Genomic DNA, 6,422 nt, shown 5'->3' with positions numbered 1-6,422 from the left:
ACACACACACACACACACCACACACACACACACACACACACACAAACACACACACACACACACACACACACACACACACACGTTTTCCTGAAGGTAGGCACGGAGACGCCTACTAGCTGCACGAATGCTGCTTTCATGGCGCGTTTTCACGCTTCTCCCGTTTGGAGGATACAGCCCGTCCATTTGTGTCTCAGCCTGGCAGGGATGGCGGGCGGCGCGGTGTGCTTGTGAGTTCCGCAGGCACCGCGGGGAATCGAACCCGCGTCTTTGGTTTCCAAGGCGCGCAGCTCAATCGCTGCACTTTGGCTTCCTCTGCCCTAGAGTGGTGATTGCAGGCGTGTAATACTCTGTAGAAACTCCTCAAATTCTGCACTTTGAACAGAGGCTAATCGGTCTAAACTCTCAGAACGTAAAAAGCAAAATTAAGTGGGTTGCATGCGGCCAAATTGTCAACGCCTACGGCAAAAAAAAATGTCCAGCCGGCACCATTGCCTGGGGGGAAGATAAACAATTCACACTCTTTAGTATCGACTCGCGTCAAAGCTCCAACGCTTCCAGGTGATGATGCAACTGGGGGGGGGGGGGGGGACGGGGCAGAGGCAATGGAGGCATGTGCCCCAATCGTTCAGACTGTCGATGGCGTAAAATTAGGTTCTCGCTTACGATCATAGCCCGTCTTCCAAAAAAGACGGAATGCCCTCAATGCCGTTTCCTGGATCCGGTCCTGTGCAGCCGTTATCACAGTTATCCTAACTTCCAAACTGACACGTCACTGATGTGACGCAATTCGCAAAAAGGAACGTCGCACCTCGGTGATAAAGAAACCGGCGCAATATCGAGGCGCAGCTCGAAGCTTGCCACCAGCGGTGTATCGGCGTACCTGCTCCATTGGGCATACGGGACTGGGACGCCAGAGATCTTAGCAGCTGAATGCGTCGCAGAGCAGCTGGAGCTTTGTTTATAACAGGTTAAAACGCTAGAACGACATTCATGGCGGATCCGGAGCTCTAGACACCTTAAACGCACAACGGATGTCTTGTGCGTTGATTTATAACTGATATAAGTTACGATTTACGAGAAAATATGTTGAAGAATTGTCGCCTCCTTGCCGAGCCCATGCAGAACGACGCTGTGTTTTGTTCAAAAACAAGAGAATTGCTGACTTTTGAACGGGAGCATATACACATTTTCAGTTGAAAGGCTGGACAGACGGTTGGACATAGCAACATTCAGAATTAAGCCAAGTTGATCTGCGTGTTAATGTGACAGGCCTGCGATTTAAATGCAGTAATGTCGAGTTGTGCGGCTATCAAAGTGAGAATTCTCAAGATAATATTACGCTGCCGAAGAATGGGGATAGTTTGAGAACGGTTTATAGATGGCAGGGCTCTCAAGACACCTGCTGGCATGACAGCTATCAATGTACTACCAGGGCATGCGCGCTATTTCATAATTTGGCGGCGACGGTGCAGTAAGTTAGCGGGAAGCAGCATCTTGGAGATGCACTGCAGCGGTATGTACGGCCGGCTTTGGCATCAGTTCGTTGCACTCCGGTTCGTAGTGGTCGCTCGGGAATGCCCATCTATGACTTTACTGCTCCCGCCGCCTAACCACAGGTACACAAAAAAGGCAAAGGGGTGTGGTGGTGTTCTATCATGACCATGGACGCCTTTCTACCAGAAAGAAATGATCACTGAAAGTCCATAGTCGTTGGTCCTCCCCTGCCAGCAACTTTTGAACCAGCAGGATGCTGACGATCCAACAAATGAGGTACGCGAAGACCACGTTCTGGTTTCGTGGTCGCGCGTATCTGAGCGATCTTCTTCGAAGAGCGCAGTGACGGTGTCGTGATGGTCACAGAACCGGAAATGGCCAGCTTACCGAGAACGGCTGACTCACGGCGTCGTTCGAACCAACGACCGGACCCGACCGGACCACATCCGGACCGGTGGTTGGACGTGCAATGCCAAACACGCCCCAACAGACCTTCCAGAGCAGGAATTCGCGAGGTGGCTGCGCTCCAAACATGGGTGAATGCGTCAGGGCACTCCACCGCGCGCCACCGGCGATGACTGAAGCCGGACGATTTCCAAAGGAGTTCAACACTTTGTGTGTCATGCTAGTTACATGTCGTCGACACACATCTGGAAACACTGAGAGAACTTCCCCTCCAACGCCGGTACATACCGGGAACACGGCACGTCTCCACTAACGGCCGCCGACACCTCGCGGGCACCGCCGACCACCTCACGTGCCGTACCTGCGGCGACGACTGGTTACAGGTGTTTGCGAGAGGACCGGTTGGGCGCGAGGTATCGCCGTCAACACGGCGCCACCGCCGAGCAGCATGCAAATCGCGCCGTGATCGCCAGCAGCCAACTCAAACAGATCGGCACACTTCCAGGGTCACACCATCGCCCCATCTCGGCGCCGGGACGGGGGCGGCCTACGCGCCGCGGTTGCGCCAGGCTCCGTGACTGGGTACGCCGCCCGAACAGCGGCGTCAGCGTGCAGCGCCCGCGCTCACCAGGTGTGCGTGTGACGCGCGTGACATGACGAACCCAAGAGCCGCAAAGCAATGCGAAGAATACAAGCAGGCGAAGACGTAGGAGATATCACGCCATTGTCTGCATTGGTCTGGCGGTGAAGGCGCTGCCACGACCCCCGCTTCAACATCATCGTTGTTTCTGCTTCCTCGAGCAGGTGCGACTCGGGAGCGCTCTGAGGTCCCTGAGCCCGGCCAGAACTGAACTGAGTCCAGAGCACACCGGAGCCTCGAGCACCTGTCCGGAGACGCTGTGCCCGCCGCTGCGGTGGGACGACTGCGGCCCTGCAGCGGCCGACCACCGGCGATCCAACCGGTCCGGCCCGGCAGGCGACACTTTTCTCCCGGAGCTCATGGCAAGGTCAGGGTCTGCGTCTGGAGCGTCGACCTGGGAAACGAACGAAAGTGAAGGCTCGAGGCCGGCCCCCGCCGGCACGCGCCGCCGGCCGCTGCAGCGCCGGCCGTCGGGCGGCGGAATGTGGTGCCGTTCGCTGAACTGAAGCGGAGCTGGGTGCCGCGCAGAGGGGCGCCAGGTTTGGAAGTGAGGGAGGGGGAGGGGGAAAAACGTGTGGGAAGTCATCCACGGCAGCCGAAAAAAATGAGTAATTTCTCCTATTTTTCAATTTCAAAAATCTAGAAAAAGGCTCCTATTTTTCCTAATACATGCTCGGTGTACGGGCGCAGCGGTTAATTCTGGCCATGTTTTGTTGCAATGTTTCTTTGTTTGGGAGGTAGTGTCAAAAGCAAAAAAGAATCAGGTTCCATGAATGGAAAAACACTCCTCGAGAGCAAATATATTCTTCGAGATACTTTTGAAGCCCGTGGTCGCTGACAACCATGTTCAGGCATTGTGGTGTCCGGTCCGGGTGGAACATCGAGTGACAACTACGTGAATATATTTCATGCGACTCGTCGAGCCTTTTGCGCCTTCGAGCTTTGTTGGCTTTTGTGCATTAATTTGAATCTTCAGCACGCTTGAGTTTGGTAAAATGGCGCCTAGTCGAAATGCATAAGAGTGTCAGGTTGGCAGATGCTGGCCACGTCATGACATTATATGACACGCTAAGATATTTTGGCCGGAGTTATCTGTTGCAGACTGCCGTCTTGGGGTAGTGAGGCTGGTGAGGTGGGGTGGTGAGGCTGGGGTTATCGCAAAGAACCACGCTTACCATGGACCCTGATTCCAAAGCCATCTCCTCGAAATATTCAGCAGTTTCCTTTACTTGGAAGTGCGATAATATATCCAAAACATCCACAAAAAATCGTAACGTTGCAAACCGAAATAAATGAGAAAGTGTAAGTGCAATTTTGAGAGTGCAACGTTGCACTTGCCAACCAAAATGCTGCGTTTTTGAGCTTTGCAGGGTCATTTCTTGGCGTCGTTATTGTGGATAAGCTAAACCACGTCACACCGACATTTACTGGCAACGCACGCTACAGAATATTAACACACCTTTGCAAAATTTCGGCTGTCTCCGACAGCTTCTAAAATACTGCGTTTTTGGCTAAACTGAGGCAGCTTCGGGGGGTTGTTCCCAGTTCTCCGTTTCTTCCCGTTCTCAGCTTCCACAGATAGCGCGATGCGTCTGGCACCAGCTCTTACGCAATGGTAACGCTTTAAATGCCGAGAAGCGTTGTTTGGTGATTGTTTGTATTATACCATTGGTAATGGTATATAATATCATTGGTAGGTACTGACACGTTCACCGTTTCCTCCCACATTCCGGCTCCAGAATCTTGAATGACGGGCACTGCTGGACAGCGTCTAGAATGACCATTTCTCCCACCATGTGCGCCGATATTCCCGTCTGAAATAGCCGGAATATCTGAAAATAAGCACATAAAACATTTCACCCGATTCCGACCGCCACATGAGGTAGCAACGTTGTGGGTACGGAGAACGCGGTGGGGCGTCTCTGGCGTCCAGCAATGAATGAATTCCGCACCTCATTGCTAGCATTCGACACCAGCTGCACCGCCGCTAGTGCAACACGCGATAATTCCACCTTCTATGGTATTATCACATCAGAACCCTCCACGAAAGAAACCGCATCGATCTGCATCGACCCCGGGACGTAGTCCGACTGTCGGAGGCGCATCGCTCACCTGCCGCGCCTCCTGTGGTGGGGCCTACACACCTTGCGCCAGGTGGAGAAATGTGGCACCGGTCGCTGAAGCGAACTGAAGCTCGGTAGCGTCATCACGGCGGATCACGTGTCAGAATGTGGTGCCGCTCGCCGCGCCGAATCGATACCAGATACGACTGTTACACCGTGCACCAGGTGTCGAAGTGCGATCCTGTTCGCTGCAATGAGTCGGGGCTGGGCGCAGTCGCACCACCACCGTGGCAGTGGTGGCGTTCACCAAACGGAAGCGACTGGAAGAGGCTGCGCGTGCGGGGAGCAGACAACGGCCAATGAGGCAGTGCTGACGGGGCGTATACGAGAGGGGTCGTCGTTGAGCGCCCTGTGATATAGCGTGTTTGGACATGACGTTTTGTTGTACCTTCCTCGCCTTCGGGATAGTCGCTGTTGAAAACGGTAACGCCAATAACAGGTGTCTAGCAGAGGGCTGATGCAAATTTATCACAGCTCCGACTGCGCATCGGAAGTTTCGGTCAGTCTTACCAACAAATATGTTGATCCTCTGAGCCTCTGAGAAGCCAGAGGCGCATCATCATGGTCACGAGCTTCCTGCGAGCACATTGAGAAGCGTCTTGGATCATAATGAACGAAATGCAACTTTCCATTCGGACATGTCCACTGGCTGGAGGCCCCCCCACCCAGTGACGACAGCTATGCTGAATGAGGAGCTTGATTCAGGCGCGTAAACAAATCACTGACGCAACTAAAATGATTGCAAGCGGTTATCATCCCATCCAATGATCCTTCCCTCCCGCACCTACGGAAGAATATTGCCGTACTAGAACCCTTTACTGGCGACGCTCGCGCACAGCACAGTAACGTTGTCCGGCGATGCTCGAAGGCCTCGAACGAACTCCGCGGTCGGTGGACCCCACCTAGAGGGTGCACGTTTCCCTGAAGCCGTTTCCCTTCAGCTTTCAGATCATCCTGCAACGGTTGGCGATCCAACGCAATTTGTTGTCTGCATTCCTGTGGGTGCATGATACCACCAGCGGAAATGCTCGCCGGACAGGCGCGTCATCCTCATCCCTCGGGGTATCGCATCACCTTTTGCTCGGCGTCCACGCTTCGTGAGAGAGCATCCCAGAACGACCTCGTCTTCTGGAAGAGCTTTAGGCGCAACACTTGCATTTAGATATATCGAACCACGGTGGCTCGATGATTTCGCCACGCCATTGAAGTGGCTGTGGTTGACCCATGAAGTCGCTCATGCCTGGGAATGTTCGCAGCGAGGCCGAAATATAGGCCACGAATGGCGTGGGACGGGCACTTCGCTCTCGAATATATCAAATATTGGATCAATACAACACTGCGGCACGTAGAATGCTAACGCCCTGCTTGCATGTCTCATAGGCTTGGCCGATTACGTGATATTAGCGCTGACCTTTCAGGTCGGGTCAAAGGAACTTACGCTCCGTTTTGCGTGATCCAGACAGCTTTCGATATTTTCACAGATAACATCATGACTGCCATGCAACTGTAGGACCTTGATTTCACCAGTTAGAATTATGGAAAGTAAATGGTCTATAATCATGGAAAGTAAGTTATCTGATGTTACTGCACTAGGTCACAGTAAGTCGTCACGCATCACCTGGGTCATTATTTTTCATGGGCGTCACCGATAGAATCAAGGCCCTGCAATGTCGCGGTAATCACGAACTTCCTGCTAGCACACCGAGAAAGATTTTGGATCACAATGAACGAGATGTGAATTTCCGCTCGGACGTATCCAC

The sequence above is a fragment of the Pollicipes pollicipes genome, unplaced genomic scaffold (assembly GCF_011947565.3).
Source record: "Pollicipes pollicipes isolate AB1234 unplaced genomic scaffold, Ppol_2.1 Scaffold_4219;HRSCAF=4965_pilon_pilon_pilon, whole genome shotgun sequence".
Lineage (NCBI taxonomy): Eukaryota > Metazoa > Arthropoda > Thecostraca > Pollicipedomorpha > Pollicipedidae > Pollicipes > Pollicipes pollicipes.
Note: the sequence above shows the minus strand (reverse complement) of the source record.